This window comes from Hemicordylus capensis, chromosome 1, assembly GCF_027244095.1.
Source record: "Hemicordylus capensis ecotype Gifberg chromosome 1, rHemCap1.1.pri, whole genome shotgun sequence".
Taxonomy (NCBI): Eukaryota; Metazoa; Chordata; class Lepidosauria; order Squamata; family Cordylidae; genus Hemicordylus; species Hemicordylus capensis.
Genome location: NC_069657.1, coordinates 454,784,440 through 454,800,711, shown reverse-complemented (window position 1 = coordinate 454,800,711; position 16,272 = coordinate 454,784,440).

Here is a 16,272-nt window from a genome sequence, read left to right as displayed (position 1 = left end):
CTTGAAAACAGCTCAGTTCTAAACAGCAATTCTTTTGGAAGTTTTAGTACAAAGAAACAGCAGCCAAATTAGCATAAGGAACAAATAAAATGTGAGAAACACACATCCAAATTAAGCTGCACCTAATACTGTGCCCTAACTCAGATTCCTTACCAGGAGTCTTCCTATAATCACTTCTAATCAGCTTCTGCAGCCAGCCTGGCTTTCTCAGCTTCAGGTCTTCCTCTTTCTATCCAGTTCTGGGTGGTTTAATTCCAGACCGATTCATCAGCTGTTTTGAGAGTATTTCAGTTCTCCAGAGAGTTTCAGCTCAACAGGCAGGAATCTCTCTCAGCCCTATCTTGGAGATGCTGCCAGGGAGGGAACTTGGAACCTAAATGTTCTTCCCAGAGCAGCTCCATCCACTAAGGGGAATCTCTTACTTTGTTCACACTTCTAGTCTCCCATTCATATGCAACCAGGGCAGACCCTGCTTAGCTAAGGGGACAAGTCATGCATGCTACCACCAGACCAGCTCTCCTGTGATCTTAGGTTGTCAAGAAGAGACCTATTCATAGATCATGGTTCTCTTGGATCAGGGGTTTCCAGTCTTAGGTCTCAAGATGCTGAAGGGAGATATAGTCCACCACCACATGACAGGAGTTGTAGTCTGAGGACACCTGGGGACACAAGGCTGAGAACCCCTGCATGCCGTAGGCCACCATTGTGACCTACAGACTAGCTTCTGATATTATCACCACCGTCAGGAGAGGAGAGCTGGTCCTCCTCCCACACAGGGAGCTAAGCAGGGTTTGCCCTGATTGCACATGAAAAGGAGACTAGAAGTGTGAGCAATGTAACGTCTTCCCCTGAGGGGATGGGGTCACTCTGGGAAGAGCATCTAGGTCCCAGATTCCCTCCCTGGCAGCATCTCCAAGAGAGGGCTGAGAGAGAGATTCCTGCCTGTGAACTTGGAGAAGCTGCTGCCAGTCTGTGAAAACAATACTGAGCTAGATAGACCAATGGTCTGACTCAGTATATGGCAGTTTCCCATGTACCCTAACTCCCATCACCCCCAGACACAATACAGCCCCAATTGGCTGGGAGGAGGAAGGGGAGAACACAAAAGGAGGGAATTTCAAAATGTATTTAAAGGGATTGGGAGGCAGGGAGAGCCCATTCAGTGTGCCCCTCATGAAGCAGAGGATATATCAAGTGAGGAGGAAAGTAGGTTGGAGGAGGAGAGCTGGTCTTGTGGTAGCAAGCATGACCTGTCCGCTTAGCTATGCAGGGTCCGCCCTGCTTGCATATGAATGGGACACTTGGTGTGTGAGCACTGCAAGAGATTCCCCTCAGGGGATGGAGCCACTCTGGGAAGAGCATCTAGGTTCCAAGTTCCCGCCCAGGCAGCATCTCCAAGATAGGGCTGAGAGAGAATCCTGCCTGCAGCCTTGCAGAAGCCGCTGCCAGTCTGTGAAGACAATACTGAACTAGATGGACCAATGGTCTGACTCAGTCTATGGCAGCTTCCTGTGTTCCTATGTTGTTTCCATGCACTTTTATGCAAGGTCCGTATTTGATATGCAGGATGAGGCAGTCATTCCATTCCCCTTTTGCAAGCCACCCCATTTGCCAAAGCCACAATCTGGAGAGTGTCACCTTCCAGAGCGGGGCCCGTGCCCTCATCTCCAGAAAGACGCTCGTAATTCTATGCTTGGGGCGTGCAGCCGTGCCCTGCTTCGTCTCCACAAGAGGCCCTCGGGAGAAGGCAAACGCCCCCCTCTCTTTTCTCTCTGGTCAGGGGGCACAGCTGCCCCCAGCTCCTCTGAGCTTAATGCATTCAGCCAGGCACGGCCCCCTCGGAAGGCTCCCGCAGCTGTGCTGACCCAGAGGGGGGAGAAATTGATTCGGGGCCAGCAGGAGCAGGGAGGTGGCTGAGCACCTCTACACATCCCTGTGCTAGATTTTTCTGTAAAAACAAAATGCCTACATTTCATGTGCTTAATGGACATTCCCAAATTCATGTCAGTATGACAGTGGGGGCAATTATTGGACAAAGACGGCTGCTTTTTAATTATCAGGTGTGGATATGCTCTATGCAGAGCCTCACCATGGGGGGGGGTTGTGATTCAGTATACTTGAGAGGGGTCTGGCTTGAGGGGGCAGAGTTTGAATTATAGGATAAAAGACGGGGAAGCCTGTCATGAAATCCACAAGTGCCAGCCTGTGGCTCCCTCAGGTTATGGTCACCATACGCTGTTCACTCTTGCTGCTGAATCATCGAGGAGAGCTGGTCTGGTGGTAGCAAGCCTGACTGGTTCCTTAGATAAGCAGGGCCCACCCTGGTTGCATATGAATGGGAGACTTGATGTGTGAGCACTGGAAAAGATTCCCCTCTTAGGGGATGGAGCCACTCTGGGAAGAGCATCTAGGTTCCCAGTTCCCTCCCTGGCAGCAACTCCAAGATAGGGCTGAGAGAGATTCCTGCCGGCAACCTTGGAGAAGCCGCTGCCAGTCTGTGAAGACAATACTGAGCTAGATGGACCAATGGTCTGACTCAGTATTTGGCAGCTTCCTATGTTCCTATAGTCAAACCTTGTCTTCCATGTAGCTTTCTAAACTCAGGAGCCAAGAAGACTGCTACAGAAGCTGATTTAGGAACACAGGAAGCTGCCTTCTACTGAGTCAGACCATGGGTCCACCTAGCTCAGTGTTGTCTACCCAGACTGGCAGAGGCTTCTCCAAGGTTGCAGGCAAGAGTCTCTCTCAGCAACCACAATTACCTGTGGACATTGTTGAAAGCTAAAGGTATACCACCCCTCTTCATTACTTGGATACAGCTGCTCTATACGAATGCAAAGGTGACACCGCAGATTAACGGATGGCAGGGCGACCCCATCGCTTTGCATTCAGGTGTCTGCCAAGGATGCCCACTGAGCCTATTACTTTATGTTTTTGCCCTGGATCTGATCCTGATCAGGATTCAGAGAGAACCCCGTCTACATGGACTCTCAGTCTCTATCCTTCCGCCCTGTGAGACCTTCCCGGGAGGGAGGAGAAGGGAGAGTGATGGGATGTCCGAACCACCTGTCCTCTCAGAACCGCATTCTGAGTTTAAGGTAAAATTTGTAGCTCATGCCAATGAATGAAAGTGAAATCTCTGTTATACTGGACCTCATCTGGGAATATGGCAAGATTTCGGGCTCAGAATTAAATGCTGACAAACGTTTATTTGTTAAAATGGACCCCGGACGCCAGCAACTCTCGTGCCTACCCATCTCTGAAAAGCAAAGGGGCCCCAGAGCCCAAACTGAAGTGGATAGATACAGTAAATATTTTAGGACTTGAATATGCAATTAAGGAAAAAATCGGGGGGGGGGAGAGAGAAATTGGACAGATTGGGAAGAAAAAGTAATGCTTAAAATCACCATGTGGAAAAAATGGAGCCTTGCCACGTACCAGAAAGCGGTTTACATCCGGACTTACCTGATACCCCCGGTGCATTTTGTAACTGAATTCATGTCCTACAATTTTGGAAACTGGATTTTCGTGAATGTCCATGATATGTCCAACCTCCTGCAAAAAACCTGGGTCTCGCTTTTCGCTCTACGGTGGCGAAAGTCAGCATGGGGCATAGCATGGTGGGGGAAAGGATCTTTCAATGGTCATATCACACTATTGAAAAGAGACCATCTGGACTACTTGAAAGATTTGTTATTCACACTCAAAAAATGGAAGGTTGAACCGGATCTATTTAAAGTATCCTCCTCAGTTAAGCAGCTAAGGAAAACAATTTATGGAGAGATTCTAGAAGTGGCCTTTTAAAAACCCGATTTAGAACGTATACGCTACAAACACCGCACTTCACAGTACTTGTTGCAACCCGATCACCCTATCACTCTCTTTAAGGAGAAAAAGGTCCCTTTTCGTTTATGGGAAACAAGGTGGCATTTATACCACAAAGTACTGCCACTTAACGTGGCTAGGCCATGGCTCCCAAAGGACCAGCAAGAGTGTCCCCAAATCACCTGCAAACAGAAAGCTAGTGAGCTAGGCAAGACATTCAGGGAAACCCACTCACATTTCTTAAAAGAGTGTGTAGTAGCCAAAAGCATGTGGCAGGGAGTAAGCAAGCTGTTAGAGTGGCCTGATTTGGGGGAAAAAGACTTGGGAAGAACTAACCTCGGATTTGAGTGATAGAACTTCTTTTCAGGGTTCCAGAAAGAAGCCCTCAAGGAAACAGGACGTAACGGGTGCCCTCATACTAGGGAACTGGAACATTCCCCTCCTTGTAATTAGGTTAGTAAACCTGTATGTCATTTATACAATGCTCTTGCATAGGAACAGGGAGGGAATACATGACCAAGATGTCCACATGGATAAGACAGTAAATTTCTTCTGGAAAAGTCTGTATGGTTATGTGCAGAAAGACAAATGTATCTCTTCTAAACAGCAATGGGTCAAATTGTGGAAATGGATGTTGGATGTAACCCCCCGGATTACCTGATGTGCCTTGAAATCCCCCCCTCCCCGAGTTACAGTACTGCCTGCATATACTTTATTACCCTATGGGTTACCAAATCCTTGTGTGTAAATCTTTTGGGTATATATGATGTACAAACAATCACTGTATATAATTGTGCTTTGGTAACATACTGTATGCTTTGGTAGTTTGTTGGTTCAATAAAAAAAATCTTGTCCTAAAAAAAAATAAAAAAATCTTGTTGTCCTATCTTGGAAATGCTGGGGAAGATCTTGGGACCTCCTGCATTCAAAGAGGTCCCTTGAATGGTTTATCCAGACAATCTTTTTCCTTGCTGATTTTCCTAACAAATCACCAGGGCCTTTTCGCAGATGGAGGCTAAAGAACTGAGTCAGATAGAAGTGACAAGAGATGATGTTCTAAACTGTCTGGAAAAACTGAAAACTGACAAAACACCAGGGCTGGATGGCATCCATCCAAGAGTCCTGAAAGAACTCGTGTGAAATTGCCGACCTCTGTGCTAAAATATAACTTATCCCTGCAATCAGGCTCTGTACCAGAGGACTGGAAACAAGTGAATGTAACACCGATTTTCAAAAAGGGATCCAGGGGTGATCCGGGAAATTACAGGCCGGTAAGCTTAACGTCTGTTCCAGACAAATTGATGGAAAGCATCCTCAAGAATAAAATTGTAAAGCACCTAGAAGAACAGGCCCTGCTGGGAGTGAACCGGCATGGCTTTTGCAAAGGTAAATCTTGCCTGACCAACCTTTTGGAGTTCTTTGAGAGTGTCAAGAAGTGTGTGGATCAAGGTGATCCAGTTGACATAGTCTACCTGGACTTCCAAAAAGCTTTTGACAAAGTTCCTCATCAAAGACTCCTGAGGAAACTTGGCAGTCATGGGATAAGGGGACAAGTACATGTGTGGATTGCTAACTGGCTGAAAGAGGGTAGGTATAAATGGAGAGTTTTCACAATGGAGGGAGTAAGAAGTGGGGTCCCCCAGGGATCTGTACTGGGACTATTACTTTTTTATTTATTCATAAATGATCTAGAAGTAGGGCTTAGCAGCGAGGTGGCCAAATTTTCAGATGATACCAAATTCTTTTGGGTAGTGAAATCCAAAACAGATTGTGAAGAGCTCCAAAAGGAACTATCCAAACTGGGTGAACGGGTGACAAAGTGGCAAATGCTGTTCAATGTTGTCATGCACATTGGGACGAAGAACCCCAACGTCAAGTATTTGCTGATGGGATCTGCGCTATTGGTGATTGACCAGGAGAGGGATCTTGGGGTCATGGAGGACAGCTTGTTGAAAGTGTTGACTCAATGTGTGGCAGCAGTGAAAAAGGCCAATTCCATGCTAGGGATCATTGGAAGGGGATTGAAAATAAAACGGCTAATATTATAATGCCCTTATACAAAACGATGGTGCGACCACACCTGGAGCACTGTGTACACTTCTGGTCACCACATCTAAAAAAGGACATTGTAGAACTGGAGAAGGTACAGAAGAGGGCAACTAAGATTATCAGAGACCTAGAGCACCTTTCTTATGAGGCAAGGCTACAACACCTGGGGCTTTTTAGTTTAGAAAAAAAGACGACTGTGGGGAGACATGATAGAGGTCTATAAAATCATGCATGGTGTGGAGAAAGTGGAGAGAGAGAAATTCTTCTCCCTCTCCCATAACACTAGAACCAGGGGGTCATCCCATGAAATTGCTTGCCGGGAAATCTAGGACCAACAAACGGAAGTACTTTTTCACACAATGCACAATCCACTTGTGGAATTCTCTGCCACGAGATGTGATGACAGCCAACAACCTGGATGGCTTTAAGAGGGGTTTGGATAACTTCATGGAGGAGAGGTCTATCAATGGCTACTAGTCAGAGGGCTATAGGCCACCTCCAGTCTCAGAGGCAGGATGCCTCTGAGTACCAGTTGCAGGGGAGTAACAGCAGGAGAGAGGGCATGCCCTCAACTCCTGCCTGTAGACTTCTAGCAGCATCTGGTGGGCCACTGTGTGAAACAGGATGCTGGACTAGATAGGCCTTGGGCCTGATCCAGCAGGGCTGTTCTTATGACTGCATTTGATAGCCACATGCAATGTCATGTAGTATTTGACAGCATTTTTGAGATTTTAGATTTGGTGCTTGCTAAAACCACCAAGAGATGTCACCAAGCCAAAAGCACTTCAATTTTGAGGTAAAATTTCACATTCAAAATGCAAATTCAGATTTCAAAACTTGAGTGGTGAAACTGGAAATTCTGGAGTATTTCTAATATTCACAAACACTCTTTTCAGCTCAGTATTGGTGGGGTGGTGGTGGCTGACTTCTTGATATGACTTGATAGAAACTTCAGAATCTAACAAGCACAGAAATCATCTATGGCTGTGTGTGACCTGTCAGTCCAATGGCATGTGGATCTTGGAATGTTTAGAATTTGCTGCTAGAGTTTGGATTGGATGAGAAATCTCATTTCAGAGACTTGAAATGTGTCATCTGGAGCTCTGGCAATTTATGCCCCTTAAATACCATTCGGGCTTGCTAGGTGTTGACAAGTTTAATTTGCCACTCAGAAGAGTCAATTTGCGAAGGCTTCCTCGGCTCTCCAGGCATGTCAGAGACCACACCACCCCATCCCCACGGCACCGTTGCAAGGCTAATGAGTGGCTGCACCACGACAAGTAAATGAGCACAATTTGTTCTTCCAATAAACCCCAATTTGGAACAAGAGGAGAGAAATACTTGCCAGCCTTAGCTGACACCCTCCTGGAATTTGCACAGAGGGCATGGAAGTGTTCAAGAAAAGGTGTCCTTGTGGGGCTCCTCAGGGGCATCCTTAGGGGGTGGCCCATGGGGCACAGCCCCCCAATGAAAGACACAGAGCCCCAAAACTCATCAGCCCCCTCCCTCCTCCCTGACCTCTTCCAGAAGGGAAGCACAGAGATAGAGGCACCTGCACCGAGTGTGTGGGGTGGGCTCCCCTGGTTCTCTGCTGTACCTACTTTCATATTATAATATTAGAGACTTTAAAAACATAATTATTATTCTTGGGAGGGTATGATTGGGCTCACCAAAAGGGAGGCTGTGTACCCAGAGCCCAGATCTCTTAAGGACCTAGCAACACCCCTGGGGCTCCTGAGATCAAGCAAGGATGCCAGACCAGAGTGGACATGTCAGGACTCCAAGCTTGAGCCACAGGATCAGGTCCTGATAGGGAAGAGCCAGGAAAATCCCCATCATCACCACCAGATGCCACAGCACAGGACCCAGGTCCCAGCACTGAGGATGAACGAGGCAAGGAGGAGCCCCAGAAACCTGGATGCTAGAGATAGTCCCCCAGAGCCAGACTCACCCAAGGGGGGTTGGACCCAGGCCAGCCAGGAATCTCTTGTCCTCTCGTGCTTGCCACAGGTGGCAAAGAGGTGGTCGAGTGCTCAGCTTCAGGCCCCGGAGCTGTGTCCTTTTCAGGATCCATGGTGTGACAGAGGGGTGGAGCCTGAGGAAGCGAGTCAGGGCCAAGAGACACCCAAGGGCTCCATTGGTGCTGGAACTCTGTTGGGTGAGCCTACACCCTGGGAGGCCCCTGTGGGACACCAGGAGAGGACAAGGACAAGGTGCCTCTAGTTTTAAGAGGCTTTGGAGCAGGGGAAATTTCCACAGATGCAGCTTGCCATGCATGAATGGATGGGGAGAGTTGTACCTGCCTCCAGTGCTGGAGTCAATGACAGGGTAAGGTTGGGATTGGTAGGGGGCAGGAGGAGTGGGGGGTGGCAGCTTCCGGGGAAAGTGGTTTTCAGTGGAACTGCAATGCCGGGCGAAAGGGGTGACCATCTGCTCTCCATGGTCCTGATCAGGAAGCATTGCTGCTGCTGCTGACGCCGACAACCTAGGAGGCTGTTATTAGCCCATTCGCTCAGTATTGTCTACCCAGACTGGCAATGGTTCTCTGAGGTTGCAGGCAGGAGTCTCTCTCACGCAGATGAGACAGTAAATCTCTTCTGGAGAAGTTTGCATGGTTATGTGCAAAAAGACAAGAGTATCTCTTCTAAACAGCAATGGGACAAATTGTGGAAATGGACGTCAGACGTAACCCCCCCCCCCGATTACCTGATGTGCCTTGAAATCCCCCACCCCCGAGTTACAGTACTACCTGCATATACTTCATAACCTTCTGGGTTTCCAAATCCTTGTGTGTAAATCTTTGTAGATATATCATGTACAAACAACCACTTTGTATATAATTGTGCTTTGGCAACGTACTGTATGCTTTGGTGATTTGTTGGTTCAATAAAAAAATCTTGTCCTACCTGGAGAGTGATGCCTGAGTCCTTTTCCATGCAAGCAGGCAGATGCTTTTCCACAGAGCTGCAGCACCATCCCTATTTAAATATCGCTGTATATGGACAATATTGAAAGACGGTTGTATTTCCCCCACCCGCCTTCTCCGCTGCTGCCCTGAGGCTTTGGAATGCTCTCCTTAGCGAAATAAGAGCCTCCCCATCTCTGGCAGCTTTTTAAAAGACTTGAAAGATGCATCTGTTCACCCAGGCGTTTAATTAATATTGTTTTAATGGTTTTAATGCTGTTTTAAGATATTCTTTTAAAAAATTTAAACTGTTGTAATATTTTAAACTTTTTGTTTTTGTTTTGATTTATTTTCTGTTTTTATTTTGTTGTAAACTGCCCAGAGACGTAAGTTTTGGGTGGTATAAAAATATGTTAAATAAACAAACAAACAAACACATAAATAAAACCCATGATGCTGATGGCGGTGGAGAAGAGCAGGTGGTCAGAAGTGGGAGCTGAAAAGGTTTGGGGAACGCTGCTTTAGGGCTCCGGCAAATTGGGTGTTTAGAATGCATCTCTTGCTTCCTTTGCAGAGGCTTCTAATGGAGAGATTTGCGGGATGGGTCTGTGCACGGCCAGCTGGGCCAAGGTGCCCCCTCGTCTGCACTGGCGGGTGGGGTCAGCTGGACTTGGTCAAAGCAAATGACCGGCACCCTGCTGGGTGTTCTCCAGGTTGCCTGGTAACCTGCCTCTTTTGGTGGCAGCAGATTTTTCATCTGCGACAGATAGCGGGAGGAAATGGAAGCCACTGCTTTTTCCCAGGCCAAGCTTCTGGGGACCCCCGCGGAAAGGGCAGGCCGCTTGGACCGAACTGCAGACACCACAGGGGCATGGAGAAAAGGGAGGGATGGCAGAGCAAGCAGAGGAGAAACCGTGGCCGGTGGAGAGAGACTGAATGAATTGCAAAATGGAAGTGCCAAGACTGACAGCGCAAAGCAGCACCTTTTGATGTGGCGATTCTCTTCCATGTAGCCGAGGGAGAACCAATAGCAGCACGTTCTCATGAGCCAGGGGTTCCTTTCTCTCCTGCACTGCCTGCCAGCCGGCCATTCATCAGGTAGAGCTGCCGGCGTGATTGACTTCCCTACCTCCACCAGATTCCAATCCATGAGGGCCCTGACCTGGCAGCGGTTTTTAAAAGAAAAGTTAAGCCCCATCAGTACTCATGGGGGCTTTAATGTAATGCCCCATTTTGGCCCAAAGTTGGGAGAAGGGCATGGGTCCCACAGCGTGGCCTAAAGGGCACACGACACAGCCACTTCACTGGAGCTAAGCAGGGCATGTTGTGGTCAGTGCCTGGATGGGAGACTTTGAACATTGTCCACTATGAATTATGGGAGCTGTAGTCCAGGAACAGCTAGAGGGCCAAGTTGTGCAGTCCTGGTAGACAATACTAAGCTAGATGGACCAATGGTCTGACTTGGAATAAGACAGCGTCCGATGTTCCTCTGAGAATGAAGAGGAGAGGATACATTCGTCAAGCAAGGGCAAAAAGGCAAGCACGGAAAGAAGCAAGCCCTCTGCACATGTAGAGCGTAGTCCAATTGGGACCTTGCATTGTGTGTATAAAGGTGTCTGTTCACATGTTCGTGTGAATGTCCTACATGTGTTCACTGTAAAAGTGAAGGCCCCTTCAAATGCAGACTATAGATACAATGCATACTACTGTATGTGCATTGGACATAACATAAGAAGAGTCCTGCTGGATCAGGCCCAAGGAGGCCCATCTAGTCCAGCATCCTGTTTTCCCACAGTGGCTCACCAGATGCCTCCGAGAAGCCCACAGGCAAGAGGTGCAGGCATGCCCTCTCTCCTGCTTTTGTTGTTCCCCTGCAACTGGGAATCAGAGGCATCTTGCCTCTGAGGCTGGAGGTGGCCCACAGCCACCAGACTAGTAGCCATTGAGAGGCCTGTCCTCCATGAATTGGTCTAACATTTGCCTAATTTTTAAAAAACCCATCCAAGCTAGTGGCCATCACCATATCCCATGGCAGAGATTTCCATAGATTAATTATGTACTGTGTGGAAAAGTACTTCCTTTTCTTGGTCTTAAATTTCCCAACCTTCAGTTTCGTGGGATGACCCCGGGTTCTAGTGTTGTGAGGGAGAAATATTTTTCCCCGTCCACTCTCTCTAATCCATGCATAATTTTATACACCTCTGTCATGTCTCCCCATAGTTGCCCCTTTTCCAAACTAAAAAGCCCCAGACACGGTAGCCTTGCCTCATAGGGAAGGTGCTCCAGGTCCCTGGTCATCTTGGTTGCTCTCTTCTGCCCCTTCTCCAGTCCTACTATGTCTTTAAGGTACAGTGATGACCAGAACTCCACATGTGCACAGACACTGTAGGCAGATTGTACGTATGTTGAACATAATGTAATAAATAAATAAATAATGTGTTCAGTTCGTGGGTGTGGGAGAAGCATGGGTGGGCACCTTAATGAGGAGAACTGGAGGTACAGGAGGGACAGGTGGTGTGTGGACAGGTGTCTCAGGTAGAAGGCTCTCCTTTTTGCCTGTGCTTCTCAGGTGTTGGATGCTTGAAAGGGAGACCCACCCACAGGGATTCTTCCACCACCACTTGCTCCCCTTCCTCTGTAACCTCTGGCTCACAACTGTGGGCCATGACTGAAGCCTGGGTGGTCCACCAGCAGAACCTCCCCTCCAAACTCACCGCTGTTGTGCACAACAAAACATGACACAGTCTCCCCCTCCTCCACATCAAACAAGATGATGTCACACAGCAGGCTTCAGTCAAGGGAGAAGACTCACCCACACTCATAAACAGGTTGAAGGAAGGACCCCAGCAGGCACAAAGGTGCAGGTTAGCGAGATTCAGGAACAGCATCAAGCACTGGGAACATAGGAAGCTGCCCTTTACTGAGTGAGACCCTTGGTCCATCTCGCTCAGTATTGACTTCACAGACTGGCAGCGGCTTTTCCAAGGTTGCAGGCAGGGATCTCTCTCAGCCCTATCTTGGCAATGCCAAGGCATCTCAGGGTGGTGGCCGGCCCCAGGCTTGGGCAGCAGGAGGGGTGTGGTTCTGGGAGCAGAGGTCAGAAGGCAGTAGAAACAGAGCTGGGGAGCAGGACAGCAGCCTGCCAGGGAGGGGCTCTGGGCAAACTGTTGCTTCCAGCAGCATCTGAAAGAACTGGGGAGGGCCATGCCCTGCTGGTGCAAACCTTCCCCACGAGCAACCCTTCTGTGGTTTGTTACACCTGCTCCTGAGGAGACCCCTCTGGCGGTAGCTGCCTTGCAGCCAGGCATGCACTCCTCTGCCTCGCTTGTGGTGCCTCGTGGGTACATTGGCACCTGGTGGCGCAGTGGTAAAACTGCCGCCCTGTAACCAGAAGGTTACAAGTTCGATCCTGACCAAGGGAGGGGCTCAAGGTTGATTCAGCCTTCCATCCTTCCGAGGTCGGTAAAATGAGTACCCAGAATGTTGGGGGGCAATATGCTACATCATTGTAAACCGCTTAGAGAGCTCCGGCTATAGAGCAGTATATAAATGTAAGTGCTATTGCTATTGCTATTGCTATTGCTATTGCTATTGCTATTGGACCCTACCCATGTGGTGGGACACACTCTGGATCTGGTTTTTGTCGACCGGGAAATAAATGATCTGGAAGTGGGGGAATTTGAGACCACTCCCTTGTCATGGACAGATCATCACCTGGTGGGGTTTAGTTTGACTGCTCCGTCTGCCCTCTGCAGGGGTGGTGGGCCGATTAAGGTGGTCCGCCCCCGGAGGCTTATGGATCCGCTTGGATTTCAGACGGCCCTCGGGGAGTTTCCAGTGTCCAGAGCTGGTGACCCTGTCGAGGCCTTGGTTGATCTCTGGAATGGAGAGATGGCCCGGGCTGTTGACACGGTTGCCCCCAAGCGCCCTCTCCGGCTTGGTGAAGCCCGTTCTGCTCCTTGGTTTTCCTCGGAGCTTAGGGCAATGAAGCAACTCGGACGACGGCTGGAATGATGCTGGAGGAAGAGTTGTCGCAAATCCGATCGAACACGGGCTAGAGCCCATTTTAGGGACTACGCCATGGCGGTGGGGGCGGCGAAGAAACGTTTTTTCTCCGCCTCCATTGCGTCTGCTCAGTGCAGGCAAACAGAGCTGTTTCGTGTGGTGAAAACATTGCTCCACACATCCCCCCAGACAATGGGGGAGGAGTCATCTACGGCTCTTTGTGATCGGTTTGCCTGTCGCTTTGCAGATAAAGTCGCTTGCATCTGTGCTGACCTGGACTCCAGAGTTTTGGCAGTTCCGGCAGACGTGCCTCTGGTACCATCTGGTCCCGTTGTGTTGGATTCTTTTCGGTTGGTGCGGCCTGAGGATGTGGACAAGATCCTGGGCAGTGTGCGGGCGACTTCGTGTGCTCTTGACCCTTGCCCTTCATGGCTAATAAAAGCTGCCAGGGAGGGGACAGGCAGATGGTTGGAGGTGATCGTTAATGCTTCGTTAAGGGAGGGCAGGATGCCATCGTGCCTCAAGGAGGCGGTGGTAAGACCTCTATTAAAAAAGCCCTCCCTTGATCCCTCCAACCTGGACAACTATAGACCTGTGTCTAACCTCCCCTTTTTGGGCTAACAAACTGAGATTGAATCCGGATAAGACGGAGGTACTGTTGGTCAGTAGGAGAGCCAATCGGGATGAGGAGATTTTACCGGTTCTGGATGGGGTTGCACTCCCCTTGAAGGAGCAAGTTCGCAGCTTGGGGGTACTACTGGACCCAGCTCTGCTTTTGGAAGCTCAGGTGGAGGCGGTGGCCAGGGGTGCCTTTGCACGGCTTCGGCTGGTGTGCCAGCTGCGTCCCTTTCTCGAGAAGGCAGATCTGGCCACGGTTACCCACACCTTAGTCACGTCGCGGCTGGATTACTGTAACACGCTCTACGTGGGGCTGCCCTTGAAGAATATCCGGAAACTGCAGCTAGTGTAAAACGCGGCAGCGAGGGTTTTATCTGGAGCTGCCCGTTAGGAACATATCACCCCCATTTTGAAAGAGCTGCACTGGCTGCCGGTTCGTTTCCGGGTCCAATTCAAGGTGCTGGTTTTGACCTTTAAAGCCCTAAACGGTTTAGGCCCGGGGTATTTGAGGGACCGCCTACTCCCAAGGGTTGCTGCCCGCTTGATGAGGACATCTGAGGGGGCCCTGCATCGGGTGCTGACAATGAGGGAGGCCTGGCTGTCATGCACTCGGGACAGGGCCTTCTCTGTTGCTGCCCCCAGACTCTGGAATGCTCTCCCAGTGGCCATTCGTTCCTCGAACTCCATCACAGCTTTTAGAAAGCTTTTAAAGACTTGGCTTTTTACCCAGGCTTTTACATAATCGTTTTCTACTGCGGCTTCTCTGTGTTTTTATTTGTTGTATTTGTTGTATTGTTTTTATGCCTGTTTTTATATGTTTTTATACTTTTAACATGATGTTTTTATTGTCTTTTTATTGTATGTTTTTAACTTTTGTAAACCGCCTTGGGGTTATCTTTTTAACGAAAGGCGGTATATAAATGCAAAAATAAATAAATAAATAAATAAATAACTCGCAGAAATGCTGTGGGGGGAGGTGAGCCCTGGAAAATGGCCAATGGAGCCCCTCATATTTATTTATTTATTTATTTATTTATTTATTTATTTTTGCATTTCTATACCGCCTTTCGTTAAAAGACCCCAAGGCGGTTTACAAAAGTTAAAACATACAATAAAAAGGCAATAAAAACATCAAGCTAAAAAATATAAAAACATATAAAAACAGGCATAAAAACAATACAACAGGTAAAAACACACCGAAGCAGCAGTAAAAACGATTATGTAAAAGCCTGGGTAAAAAGCCAAGTCTTTACAAGCTTTCTAAAAGCCGTGATGGAGTCCGAGGAGCGAATGGCCACTGGGAGAGCATTCCAAAGCCTGGGGGCAGCCACAGAGAAGGCCCTGTCCCGAGTGCACGACAGCCGGGCCTCTCTCATTGTCGGCCCCTGGAGCAGGGCCCCCTCAGATGTCCTCGTCAAGCGGGCAGCAACCCTTGGGGGCAGGCGGTCCCTCAAATACCCTGGGCCCAAACCGTTAAACAGTGGATAGTGTTTTCATGAGGCTTTCCTCCCTAAATGCAAATGTAGGAACAGAGATTTACCAAGGGTGGGTGACATCAAACTGAGGCTGCCTAGTTAAAAAAAAGGAACCCTTGGAAGTGCATGATGCATAATCTCTTGGCATCAGCACAGGAGATTCTGGGACCGGGAGGCAGCCTCTCTTCCTCTTGAGGAGCCCTCTGGGCTGCAACCCGCGTGAGAGGCCAGGTTGACACACACCTCCCTTTGCAACTGGTTCCCTGCAGCGATGGAGGCTGCGCCCCCGACTCCCCACCCCACTGCCCTGCAGAGTGGGAGTCCGGCCTCTTGCTGTTGCTTCCAGCTTGCCAGGCAACACGCGCCAGCCGGAGACTGTACCACCCTAGCTAACTGCCTGCTTTGCCTGCCTGCCTGAACTGGCCCGGCTGGTTTTCTCAGCCCTGTGCAAATGCTGTGAAGCTAGCAAAGTCGCCCTGACCCTCAAAACGAGAATTTCCAACCCGTCCCTGCATGCTGCCGGAGCATGTCTTCTGCACATCTGAAAGGGCCTCCTTAGCTCTCTCCGTGACCCCCACGCTGGCAGAGATATACCCCATCTCTGATCCTTTGCTGCAGCATCAGCAGAGCTGCAGAAAAATAAATAGGATTTTGATTGTCATCTAATCAGTGCCTAAAATACGAATGGAAAAGGGGGGAGAGAGAGAGAGAGAAATCCAGCCCTCTAATAAGAAGGTTGATTTATTTTCTTTAACAGGTTATTCTAATCATTGGTTCCCATTAACTACAGACCCTGATGTTTATCAAGATGTATATGACTCACCCAGCTATTGGGGAACGGAGATGAAGATTAATGGGAAGTAAATAAGACAGGACCAGCAGTCGGCGGTTGATTGGAATCTGGTGCGGGTGTGGAAAATCACATGGTGGCCCTGGTGTCGCTACTTGTCTACTGGCCCTATCCCTCTGCTGGCTGGCAGTGAGGGCGGGGAAGAGTTTGGCTTTCAATTTGGATGTGTTTTTCCGAATAGAAACAAAACAACCACTTACAAGCAAGGAGGAGCGACATCAGCCTGTTGGCCAAGACTCCAGGGAGGAGACTTTCCCAGCTCTTCCTTACTCATTGAGTAAGGCCCTCCATCAGCCTGGAGAGAGGTATCCAGCAGTCGACACCGACTCTATGCCACACTTTACTTTACCTCACCACTAAAAGCTAGGAGAAATAAAAATGTCTTTGCCTGTCACTTAAAGACAGTGAGGAGGGATGCCTCACGGATTGCCAGGAAAAGAGAGTTCCAAGGCAAAGGTGCTACCTACCGCCTCCAGCAGTGAGGACCTGCCTAATAGGGTCTCTCTGCTGAAGAGGTTCTCCATGGTCAGGTAGATTCATGCCAG